Below are 13598 nucleotides of genomic sequence, written 5' to 3'. Positions count from 1 at the left end.
TCCAGTCTTCCCTGTGATTCCGCCAACTGCCCAAAGAACTACTAATACATTCCTTCTCTGCTTAAATCAGGCAGAGTTGATTTCTGCAGCTTAAAACCTAGAATCAAGACTGATACAACTGGTCTAAATGCCAGGTAGGGCCAGCAGATTTGACCCTGTTTTCTAAGTTTCTTGGGTGTGGGACTGGTGCTGGGAAATCTATGTCCTGTTAACCCTTTGGACTCTAAAAGTAGAGCATATAAGAGACTTTGCCTGCAACCGCTGAGGGAACTCTGCTCTTTCGAGGCACTGAATGATGCCCCTGGGCTGAGGCTGAACAGGATGAGAGTTTGTGTAGAAGATAACTGTGGACCTGAATGTCTGTGGTCTTTACCTTACCAGAGCAAGGAGATTTGATTTGGGAGCTTTTAGTCCTCTATGGGGATGTAATACTATGTTTCATAACATCTAACACACTACCAAGAGAGGGGGAGAAAATGCCCACTAAAGTTTGCACAACACTTGTCACTTAAAACGTTTATCTTATACTTTCTTAATAAGCTCTTTTAGACTTAGACATAGATCTTTATCGTACATTGTTCTCATGCATATATTAAAAAGAATATGAGCAAAAAAACTTAAAGTATTCTTAGAAGCTCTTTATATTCAGAATTCAAATATTCTGAATCATGCTTATTTTCAAAGTTGGAAAAGAGCTTTTGTTGAATATCCTTTTACTTTTTTCCCCTAAAAGATAGTTCACATGTCTATAAGCAGACTCTGAATACAGATATTTTTTCTTTTTCATATTCTTTTCCATTATAGGTTATTACAAGATATTGAATATAGTTCCCTGTGCTATACAGTAGGTCCTTGTTGGTTATCTATTTTATATATAGTAGTGTGTATCTGTTAATCCCAAACTCCTAATTTATCTCCCCTCCCCCCCCCCACTATCCCCTTTGGTAACCATAAGTTTGTTTTCTGTATCTGTGAGTCTATTTGTTTTGTAAGTAAGTTCATTTGTATCATTTTTTTAGATTCCACATATAAGTGACATCATATGATATTTGTCTTTCTCTGTCTGACTTACTTCACTTAATATGATAATCTCCAGGTCCATCCATGTTGCTGCAAATGGCATCATTTCATTCTTTTTTATGGCTGAGTAATATTCATATATATATATATGAATACACACACACACCCCACATCTTCTTTATCCATTCATCTGTCAATGGACACTTATGTTGCTTCCATGTATTGGCTACTGTAAATAGTGCTGCTATGAACACTGGGGTGCATGTATCTTTCTGAAGTATGGTTTTCTCTAGATATATGCCCAGGAGTGAGATTGCTGGATCATATGCTAACTCTATTTTTAGCTTTTTAAGGAACTTCCATACTGTTCTACATAGTGGCTACACCAATTTACGTTCCCACCAACAGTGTAGGAGGGTTCCCTTTTCTCCACACCCTCTCCAGCATTTGTTATTTGTAGACATTTTAATGATGGCCATTCTGACCAGTGTGAGGTGGTACCTCATTGTGGTTTTGATTTGCATTTCTCTAATAATTAGCAATATTGAGCATCTTTTCATGTGCCTGTTGGCCATCTGTATGTTTTCTTTAGAGAAATGTCTATTTAGGTCTTCTGCCCATTCTTTGATTGGGTTGCTTGTTTTGTTTTGTTTTGATACTGAGCTGTATGGGCTGTTTGTACATTTTGGAAATTAATTCCTTGTTGGTTGCACTGTTTGCACATATTTTCTCCCAGTCTGTAGGTTGTCTTTTCATTTTGCCTATGGTTTCCTTTGTTGTGAAAAGCTTTTGATAAAATTTAATATTATTGAACTGAATACAGATTTTTAAAAATATAAGACCTCCATATTGGATGGTATTCCAAAAGGTACTTTTTAAAGCTTTTTACTTTGAAATAATTTTGGACTCACAATAACTTGCAAAAATAGTAAAAAGTGTTCCCATATATCCATTACCCAGCTTCTCTCGATGTTCTGGATCACTTTTTAAAAATGAGATACCATTCATATACCATAAAATTCACCCTTTAAAAGTGTACAATTCAATGGTTTTTAGCACATGCACAATGCTGTGCAACCATCACCACCACCTATTTCAGAACATTTCCATCATTCCCCAGAGAAACCCTGTATCCATTAGCAGTCACTCCCCAATCCATTCCTCCCACTCTCCCAGCCCCTGCAACCACCGATCTACCTTCTGTCTCTATGACTGAACCACTTTTTAACTCAGAGTGGCCTGAATGATCTCAGATGGTATCACCATCTGTGTCATCAAGAGCACCTCGTGAGGGAGCATTTTATAACAACACTCTGCTCTGTCTGCTGGGTTTTCTTCCAAGCTGCTGACACCCATTCTGCCAGTTTTGATGCACATGGCAGGCAATGACACCTCCAACATAACAGCTGCCTGGCTGAGGAGACTGTAATATGACTCCCAATTTTAGAGAGGTTAAAATGTGGGAAAAAATTCACATCCTAGAATCAATGAGATTCTGTAATGGAAGAACGTTATTTGAGACATTTCAATTTTATTGGCATTGTATCATTGTCAAACATCATATTATCATAAGTTTATACTGTCATTTGATCCCATTGCATATCTTCTGGTAAACCAGTTGGACAATACAGCTGAGCAAATATGGGATAGGAAAGAGGACAGTGATGAGTTTTCACCCTAGGGTGCAGTGGGCATTGAAAACTTTATTAAATAACTGTTCTGCTCCCATTTCAGAGCCTTCTTGGAACAAAAGCTAAATGACCTAACAGTGGTTGAAGGAGGGACTCCAAGGAGCAGTGGATGGTAGGGGGCAGGGTGTGGAAGTTAGTCTCATAAAGGTGAGGACAGAACCATGTGCTGGTTCTTTTCTTTTTTCTTTTCCTTTTTTTTTTTTAAACTTCTTGGCCCTGTCGCCCAGCATGCAGGATCTTAGTCCCCCGACCAGGGATCGGGCTGGACCCCCTGCAGTGGAAGCGCACAGTCTTAACCACTGGACCGCCAGGGAAGTCCCTGTGTTGGTTATTTTCTGATTGCCCATTCCCACCCTTTTCTGCCCTACTTTGTACCTGGGCAGGCTGACTGCTTAACAGACTACATTCCCTTGTCATTATAGTGCTCTGGTTTCCTGTGCGTTTCGTCAGTGGGAGGGAGTTTAGATGGTGGGAAGAATGAGTAGGCTGGATATTTCCCCCCTCACCGCCCCCAGCCCATCCCTACCGCTGGCAGTCAAGGGCACACTGTGGGCACTGACTCCTTCCCTCTGCCACATTCCTGTTGGGCAGCGCCTCTGCCTCAGCTACAACTCTCCTGAGTTCTGTACGAGCTCCCTCCTCTTGTCCCTAGAACTAGAACTTCCATGTAAATCCTGGATGCTTCCACATCACTTTTTTGTACCCTTAACCTTGCCCACACCTCTGCAAATAATCCCTTTGCTACATTCCCTTAAATTACCTCTTTAAGTATACCATTTATTTCCTGCTGAAACACTCAGTCCTTCCCCCAGGGGGAGTGACTCACCGACAGCTTGGGTGCTTCTTTCTCCTCTCCTCTCTCTCTCTCTCTCTGGATCCGTGCCCCCTGCAGCAGGCACCCAAGTCCTCTCTCCTACATGATACAATCTTACTGGGGCAGGCTCTATTTCTGAAATAGGGAGATAAGCAGTGCAGGGCAATAGGTTAAGTCCTCGGGGAAGATATTAAAAAGTCCAGGTTTGTCTACAGATCAAAACTATACTCTATAATCTAGCTTAATCAATTAACAAAAGTTAAGGTTTTGTTCCCTAAGGTCTATTTCTCAAGTTGCTTCTGAACTCAGAAGTTAGGGGGCATTATTCATTGGTCCCCTTAAATCCCAACAACCACTCTCAAATGTATATCTCCAGTTTCAGACCCATATAGACAGCTGTCCTGTCATTTTGCTCTTCCTCTTTCTACCCCAACCTGTTCCAAGTTCCCTATTTCATTCCATCTAACCACTCTCCACCCAAGTGCTCATGCTGAAAGTCATTCTTTTTTATTTGTTTTCTGAGGGCCCTCTTCCAGGTTTATTTTATTTTTTAACATCTTAATTGCAGTATAATTGCTTTACATTGTTGTGTTAGTTGCTGCTGTATAACAAAGTGAATCAGCTATATGTATACATGTATCCCCATATCCCCTCCCTCTTACGTCTCCCTCCACCCTCCCTATCCCACCCCTCTAGGTGGTCACAAAGCACCAAGTTGATCTCCCTGTGCTGTGCAGCTGCTTCCCACTAGCTATCTATTTTACATTTGGTAGTGTATACATGTCCATGCCACTCTCTCACTTCATCCCAGCTTACCCTTCCCCCTTCCCGTGTCCTCAAGTCCATTCTCTACATCTGCGTCTTATTCCTGTCCTGCCCTTAGGTTCATCAGAACAATTTTTTTTTTTTAGATTCCATATATATGTGTTAGCATACAGTATTTTTCTCTTTCTGACTTACTTCACTCTGTATGACAGACTCTAGGTCCATCCACCTCACTACAAATAACTCAATTTCATTTCTCTTTATGGCTGAGTAATATTCCATTGTATATATGTGCCACATCTTCTTTATCCACTCATCTGTAGATGGAACTTAGGTTGCTTCCATGTCCTGGCTATTGTAAATGGAGCTGCCATGAACATTGTGGTACATGACTCTTTTTGAATTATGGTCTTCTCAGGGTATATGCCCAGTAGTGGGATTGATGGATCATATGGTAGTTCTGTTTTTAGTTTTTGAAGGAACCTCCATACTGTTCTCCATAGTGGCTGTATCAATTTACATTCCCACCAACAGTGGAAGAGGGTTCCCTTTTCTCCACACCCTCTCCAGCATTTATTGTTTGTAGATTTTTTGATGATGGCCATTCTGACCAGTGTGAGGTGATCCTCATGGTAGTTCTGATGTGCATTTCTCTAATGATTAGTGATGTTGAGCCTCCTTTCATGTGTTTGTTGGCAATCTGTATATCCTCTTTGGAGAAATGTCTATTTAGGTCTTCTGCCCATTTTTGGATTGGGTTGTTTGTTTTTTTGACATTGAGCTGCATGAGCTGCTTATATATTTTGGAGATTAATCCTTTGTCAGTTGCTTCGTTGGCAAATATTTTCTCCCATTCTGAGGGCTTTTTGTCTTGTTTATGGTTTCCTTGCTGTGCAATAGCTTTTAAGTTTGATTAGGTCCCATTTGTTTATTTTTGTTTTTATTTCCATTTCTCTAGGAGGTGGGTCAAAAAGGATCTTGCTGTGATTTATGTCACAGAGTGTTCTGCCTATGTTTTCCTCTTAGAGTTTGATAGTGTCTGGCCTTACATTTAGGTCTTTAATCCATTTTGAGTTTATTTTTGTGTATGGTGTTAGGGAGTGTTCTAATTTCATTCTGAAAGTCATTCTTGACACCTTCTTCTCAACCTTATATATACGAATTTTCAAATACTGCAGATCCTGTCTATGAACAAATCATTAATCCATCCAACGCTCTCCATCAACACTGCTACAACCTTGGTACAAGCCACCGGTAACTCTTGCCCAGACCTTAGTAATAGCTTTTCTTAAAGTTTTAAGGGGGAGACAAACTAAAGAGACAAAAATTTGTCCATAAAATTTCAGATGTATCATGAAGCTTCCAGGAAGTCCAAAATAATAGCTAAGAAACATTCATTCTAATACAGAATGAATTCTAGTCCTTTTTTCTAATAGTAAGTGACATATTTTTAAATGAAAGTGACTAACTAATATCTAAGGGCCTTAAAACAATAAAAAAATAAGTGTCCCAGGGTTTGGAGCTGCGGGAACCGTGAAGGGTGGTGCTCTCTATTTGCTCGATGTTTGCAAGTGCTCCCTAGGATGAGACCTGAGCCAAATCTGGTGTTCATCAGTAGCATCACTGTTCTAAGAAATACATGATAAGGAGGACATCTTTGACCCAAAGATCCTCCAGGGCTCTCTGCCCAAATCCATTGCTGTTGTGGGTTGAATTGTGTACCTCCAAAAGATATATTCAAGTCCTAACCCATAGTACAAATGAGTGTGATCTTACTCAGAAATAGGGTCGATGCAAATATATTTAGTTAAGATGAGATCATACTGAATTAGGGTATGACTGGTGTCCTTATAAGAAGAGAAGAAACACAAACACAGATACAGAGGGAAGAGAGCCATATGAAGATAAAGTCAGGGTTTGGAGTTATGCTGCCCCAAGCCAAGGAACACGTAGGGCTACCAGAAGCTAGAGCAGGCAATGAAGTATCTTCCCTCAGAGGCTTTGGAGGGAGCAAGGCTCTACAACAGGTTGATTTCAGATTTCTGGCCTCTAGAACTGTGAGATAAAGTTCCGCTGTTTTAAGCCACCCAGTTTGTGGTACCTTGTTACAGAAGCCCTAGGAAACTAATACGCCAGCCTTTAGGAACTTAGTCCTCTAGAGCAGGGGTTGGCAAACTGGCTCACTGACTTTTTATTTGGCCCATGAGCTAAGAACTTTTTTTTTTCAGAGGTACAATTTGCAATCAATTTGAGGATAGGAAACATTAACTTTGAACCTCAATTAAGTGAAATGTTGTCTCCTAAAAAAGAATTCCGTTTTTCTCATTAGCAGACCTGTATTACAAAAAATATATATACTCAATTATTATTATATTTTTAATATCATTTTGAAATGTGCAGAAATTTGTTTTCTCTCTTATTATATGAATTCCTACATAGTATTTATGGTTTTGCCTCCTGGCCTGCAAAGCCTAAAATATTTTCTATCTGGCCTTTTACAGAAAATGTTTGCTAAACTCTGCCCTAGAGGAATCTCAGCAACGTCTTCTCATTTAGCCAAGGAAATTTCTAAGCATCAGTGAAAACATTTTTTTAAAATATTTATTTAGGGGCTTCCCTGGTGGCGCAGTGGTTGAGAGTCCGCCTGCCGGTGCAGGGGACACGGGTTCGTGCCCCGGTCCGGGAAGATCCCACATGCCACGGAGCGGCTGGGCCCGTGAGCCGTGGCCGCTGAGCCTGCGCGTCCGGAGCCTGTGCTCCGCAACGGGAGAGGTCACAGCGGTGAGAGGCCCGCGTACCGCACACACAAAAAAAACAAAAACAAACAAACGAACAAAAAAAAAAAATATATATATATATATTTGGCTGGCTGCGTTGGGTCTTAGTGGCGGTACATGGGCTTATCTCTAGTTGAGGCAAGTGGGCTCCAGAGTGCATGGGCTTAGTTGCCCTGCAGCATGTGGGATCTTAGTTCCCCAACCAGGGATCAAACCCGCATCCCCGGCATTGGAAGGCAGATTCTTAAGCACTGGACCACCAGGGAAGTCCCAAAAACATTTAATTATGATTTTTATCTGTTTTCATTTGACATAAACTTTTTTCCCTTGTTACTTTTTTTATAACAGCTTTATTGAGATATAATTCACACAACATACAATTCACCCACTTTATTAAAGTGTACAGTTCGATGGTTTTTAGTATATTCACTGTTTTGCAATCATCACCGCAATCAATTTTGGAGCATTTTCAGCACCCCATAAAGAAATTTCGTACTCATTGTACCCATTAGCAATTAGCCCCCATGTCCCACTAGCCCCACACTCTCCAGCCCTAGACAAGCATTAATCTACTTTCTGTGTCTATGGATTTGGACATTTCATACACATTTTCCATGTTACTTTTCTACATTTTCTTTGGTTGATCTTAATTTTTATTCATTTTCTTTCAATCCTTTAAACCAAGAACAAGAAGAATTAAGACCAGAGGTGTGAGCCATAAAAAGCTTTTACTTCTCTAACATCCATCTTTCCCATCCTGATATTTAGCTCACACATATGGTCCCACTGGCTGCATGTCCCATGTAGACTAAAAATGTCCTGGACTTTACCCTACAGAAACGTTACATGATTGAATGTCCTGAGGTCAGGAAACTGGAACTCAGTCCATAGAGTTCCTAAACCTCCCTAAACCTCCCAACTCTATGGACTTGAGCTGCTGAATTGTGACAAGTCAGGAATCACCCCAAATATCTGTCATAGTTTGTTGATAATATGAATCTCTGAAATAGGAAGAAAAATTGGTAAAAAAAAAAAATTACTTACACAAATTGCCTTTGAGAAATACAACATAATCTTTAAACATTTCATGTTTACATAAAGTGAAGTTCTTTCAGAGTCAAGATTTTTTAAAAATATTACTTGGCCTCACCAATTAATTATTTGCTTTAATTATCGGTAACAGATCCTCTCACTGGAAACCACCAGTTCATCTAGCTCGTTATAGTAATTAGCTATAATGACTTCTAATGGTCCTAGAGTTTTTTCCTTACTTATTAAAGAGCCATAGCATTTAAATCATCTCATCTATTGTTCCGGCTATCTATTGCTGCATAACAAACCACCCCAAAGCTCACTGGCTTAAAATGACAACAATCATTTTATTATCTCTCGTGGTTTCTGTGGGTCAAGAATTCAGGAAGAGCTCCACTGGGTGGTTCTGCCTTAGGTTCTGCAGTTGAAGTCATTCAGTGCCAGGAGCTGGAAGAGTGAGCACTGGGAGAGCTTGGGCTGGCTGAGCATCTCTCTCCATTTCAGAAGGTCTCTCCCTATGGTCTGTCTGCAAGCACAAGCATGGGTTAGCTTATGCTTCCTCATAGCACGGTGGTCTCAGGGTGGTACTGCTTCTTACACAGTAGTTCATGTTTCTAATGCAGGGCCCAGCAAACCAGGTAGACTCTGTACCACCTTTTATGACCTACCCTGCGAAGTCACATAATATCAGTTTTTGCCACAGTTTACTGGTCAACCAGTCACTAAGGTTTAGCCCAGATTCAGAGAGGGGCCACAGAATTCACCTCTTTATGGGAGGGCAAAGGATTTGCAGAAAGTTCTTAAAGCTGTCACTGTCTATGCAGAAGACATTTTTTGGCTTATGCAATAATTACTCCAGTGAGAGACATTATTTCTCTCTTCCTTTTACTTCCTTGTGTTTTTTTTCCTTCTTTCACAATCCCCTTAAAATGTTTCCAATTTAAAGATTTCAGCTCCACATACTTTGCTTGGTACTTCTGTGTTCTGCAGATAGACTAATTCTTGAGCCAGACCCAAATATTTCTGGCTGTTCTGTTCTACTCTGCCTACTTCCTGTTTGGTTGACTTTTATTTCCTGTACTCTTTGTCAAGCGCTTTGTCAAAACTGTAAACTTCCATTTTGGCCTAGGCACTGTGTTCTATTTCTGAATCTGCCAGTGGTCTTGAGCAATAGTATGCATACAGTAACTGCAAGTATAATACCAGAAGTGAAAATTAAAATACTATGTCTTAATATAGATAGAATTAAATACCCACTTTAAGGAAATACATATTTTAGTGGAGACCATTTTCCAGGAGATCAGACCTCAAAGAGTCAGCTCACCTTCTCAGGGGTGAACCGCTTTGAGCCATTGGTTGGACCATCGACGATCCAGCCCCAAAGATCTTATTTCCAAGGGATTACAAGGCTAGCTAGAATTCTTTCTTTTAGAGACAGTTCTATAGCTCTTAAATTGTTTTGGGCTGCAAACAACGGGAACCTCAACTCAACTGGCTTAAACCATAAGAGAATTGTTTAAGCAGCTAACCATGTCATCAAAAACTCAGATTCCCTCTAAATCTTTCTGCTGTAACATCTTCAGTATGTCGGCTTTATTTTTAACTCACGGTCTTAAAATGGCTTCTATAGTTCACTTGTCACTCGCAGACACAGCAAAGTCCAGTAAATTCCTAGATGTCTCTTTTTATTATGAATGAAAAAAAATTATTCCAGAATCTCCCTAGCAAATTTCCCATCTTGTTACATTGCTCAGAAATGTATCATTTGCCCATTCCTAAACCAGTCTGTGGCTCAAGAATGGGATTACCATGATTGGCTTAAAGATGCACTTGGCATTTGTAGCACAGTGAATTACCCAAACAAAATCAAGATTCTGCTAAAAAGGAGGAAGAGAAGAAAGAATGACAGATGGGGAGCTTTCTAATATTTGGATTTAATGTAATACAAAGGGAGAAATTCCCCTCCCATGGAGTTCCTAGATCATTGAATGGGACCACAATTAATACAGTTGCTCAAACCAGAAAGCTGGCAGTTCTCTTTACCTATGTCTCCCAATTATCTATTCCCCAAAGCCACTGTCTTAATTCAAGCACGTATATTCTCTCCCCTCCATTGTTACAATTATTTTCCTTACTGGTCACCTGCCTCTAGTCTTCCACTTCCCTTAATCCATCTTCCACATTGTTGAGAGGCTGAGCTTTCTTTCATGGATTATCAGGGTATTCTCAGTGGAGCACAAATGCTAAAAATGGAGTGACTTTCACCGTCCACTTCCTCCACACGAGTTGGTGAAATGTATTTTGTGGCTGCAGATGTATGAAACAGTTCTGGTGCAAGGGTGTTCAAGAGACAGGTGGGGAAGCAACAGAGGAGATGGGATGGCATTCGTTGCTATCATCAGCCTAATGATGGTATGGAGTCACAGAAGGGGTTAGAGCCGAAAGATAAAGATACTGTATTCATAGTAGATTCTGTGAGACTTTAGGCACAAGCAGTCTTTTGTGAGTCCCAGGTGACTGTGATACAGTGTTGGACAGAAGGGAAGGTCTTCTGAGCTCAGCAAAGCAGGAAAGAATATTTCATGATCTATTGTACTCTGTCCCTCCTATTTCAGTGATATACCAAGATCATATCAAAAGTCTAAGGCAACATGGATGGACCTAGAGATTACCATACCAAGTGAAGTAAGTCAGAAGGAGAAAGACAAATACCATATGATATCACTTATATGTGGAATATAAATATGGCACAAATGAGCCTATCTGTGAAACAGAAACAGACTCACAGACATAGAGAACATACTTGTGGTTACCAAGGTGGATGGGGGGTGGAGGAGGGATGGACCGGGAGTTAGGAGTTAGTATATGCAAACTATTATATATAGAATGGATGGATAACAAGGTCCTACTGTATAGCACAGGGAACTATATTCAATATCCTGGGATAAACCGTAATGGAAAAGAATATAGAAAAGAATGTATATAGTGTATAACTGAGTCATTTTGCTGTAATCAAAAATTAACACAACATTGTAAATCAACTATTCATCAATAAAAATAAATAAAATTTAAAAAGTCTAAGGCAAAAAAATACTCAAAATATACCCAGTAATATGAAAGAAAACTTTATGATTTTTAATATTGATCTATAACATTGAATAAGTACTAAATAAAAATAAATGTGTATATGTTTACTATGAAAAGGAAAAAGTTCCTTCTGGAATATCCAAAATTAGGTTTAATATAGTTTGAACCTCATTAGAGATTTTGATAGCTTGCTGTAAATATTAGATGAAATATTAACAATTATTATTAGATGAAAATTATGCTTTCTTCAATTTCAGTTGTTAGATAACAAAATACAAGTCTTTCTTATGCAATAATTTAAAAAGCCCACATTTCTGCTCATAATTTCCTATTTTTCCAACTTTCCCACTCCATGGTCACACAAAATCTGTTTTTTAACCTCAGTAAGACCTACAAACCTTGGAATTATTCTCGGTTTGCTAGGACATCCATTTTCCAGCCAGCTTCCTTCCTGAAAGAACTTAGTATAAAAACTATGTAGCAACACAAGACAAAGTGGATGGTATAAATATCAAGTGGGGAAAAAAAAGGCTACCAAATTTTATGTATGCATAGTATTCATCGCTGTAGCTATATAAATTATGTAATAAAAGTTATCTGAGGATATACTCCAAATCATTACTCTTGGATAATGTTTTCCCAGGGTTGGAGGTAAAGTCATTTTAACTGATTCGCATTTTCTCTGCTTTAATTTTTTACCATAATCAAGTAATAGCAGAAGAAATCAAAGTTTGCATATGAAAAAGTCCTGGAAGGAAACACATACACACACTCACACATGCACATAGGTGATATCTGTATTAGTAAGATAGAATTATAGGCCATTTTCCTTCTTTTCTATAACTTTCTTTAATGTTTTATATATATATATATATATATATAATTTTTGTTTTGGCTGCACTGTGCAGCATGCAGGATCTTAGTTCCTCGACCAGGGATCAAACCCACGCCCGCTACAGTGGAAGCGCAGAGTCTTAACCACTGGACTGCCAGGGAAGTCCCCTATATGTATAATTTTGATGGAATTTTAAAATAAAAATTTTAGCAAAAATTTAAGAACTTTGCATATTATTGAATAATTTAACTGGTTGGCTCAACTTGCTTCTATGATATTAATCCGTGATTTTGGTATTTGTCTTAATATAATCACTATTATGCCTCTCTGCGGGCATGGTTACTTACCTCTTCAGGGAGGGAGAGTTGAAGCCTTGTGTGTGTGTCTCTTTCTCTTTCTTTTTTAATAGTATCTCATGCCCAGTGGTAATAAATTGTTACTCATATCAATACTGGACTGATGCAATGTATAACAATTTATATTTCATTAGATATTTACTGAGCATCTCAATACTCAGGGCACTGTACTGACCACTGTAGGGAATAAACGATGAATATGATTTTTACTTTTCCCATGGAGTTCAATTGAGGACTTTTGGGAAAACAGCATGAGGGTCTTCTTTTTTTTTTAAATTGAGGTATAGTTGATGTACAATATTACATAATGAGAGTCTTAAAAGATACAGAGCCTGTGAATGCTAAGAACTCCATATGTTAACATTTTTATTAGTAAGATTATGGCTGCTAAAATTTTTTTTTATATTGCTTTATATCTTAGATCAGATTTGGAAATGCAATGTGACATACAGGACAAAGATCCAAACTATTAGTTTGGAGGTCTAGTTTCAAGTTCCAACTCAGCAACTAACTAGCTGTATGATGTGGGCATAGTACTAAAATTTTCTGTCCCTCAGTTTTTCCATGTGTAAAATGGGTTCCTTCTAACCTTAAAATTTAACTGTCCTCTGTTGAGACATATCAGAAACATCATATGACTTTAAGGTGATGATGACTTTATTACCAGTTCTGAAAAATGCTAATTCTAAATCTGTGCAAGTAATTATTGGATCACATGCTTGTGAAACACCAGCTATTATTACTACCATTACAGAAACCAAGTTAGTATACTATGTCATACTTCCAAGCAGTGCTATACACATAAAACTAGCATATATAGAGCTATAGGGCCTTCACAATGTAAAGATTAAAAAGAGAGAGGTATTTTATAAATGAATGTTTTATGACTGCTTTTTAGAGTTTTCACATACTAAGATTTCATTTCTCTGGGTGTTCACAAATCTCACGTTTCAGTTCCTTAAATGAAAATAGGTGAGTGGGGAGGGTTTCCTCAGAGCTATAGGTTCTTACTTTAGGGACTGGTGTTAGGGAGAACAGGCAACACTGATGATGGCAGGATCTGGGTTTGCTGCCACACTCCAAACGATTTATGCATTTTTGAAGTTAATCTACATATTTCCATTTTCCTGACAGCAATTCCTGCTGTATCTGCAGTTTTCCAGATTAGAAATCTGGGACTTTTCTTTGACTTCTGGTTCTTCTCAATTCCCTATATCCAGT

General features: G+C 38.8%; 1 long non-coding RNA gene across 2 annotated transcripts in view; it reads right to left on the bottom strand.

Moving 5' to 3' along the window:
• LOC125960771 (uncharacterized) overlaps positions 1 to 13598 on the bottom strand; it is an 81309-nt gene that overhangs the window by 53167 nt on the left and 14544 nt on the right. For both annotated transcript variants that reach the window (XR_007470781.1, XR_007470782.1), the window contains exon 3: positions 3538 to 8614. This is a non-coding gene — a long non-coding RNA (uncharacterized LOC125960771). The remainder of the gene's footprint in view (positions 1 to 3537; positions 8615 to 13598) is intronic.

This window comes from Orcinus orca, chromosome 13 (genome assembly GCF_937001465.1).
Source record: "Orcinus orca chromosome 13, mOrcOrc1.1, whole genome shotgun sequence".
In the NCBI taxonomy this organism is placed as follows: Eukaryota; Metazoa; Chordata; class Mammalia; order Artiodactyla; family Delphinidae; genus Orcinus; species Orcinus orca.
The sequence above is the reverse complement of the archived record's forward strand: the minus strand, read 5'-3'. Positions and strand labels throughout refer to the sequence as shown.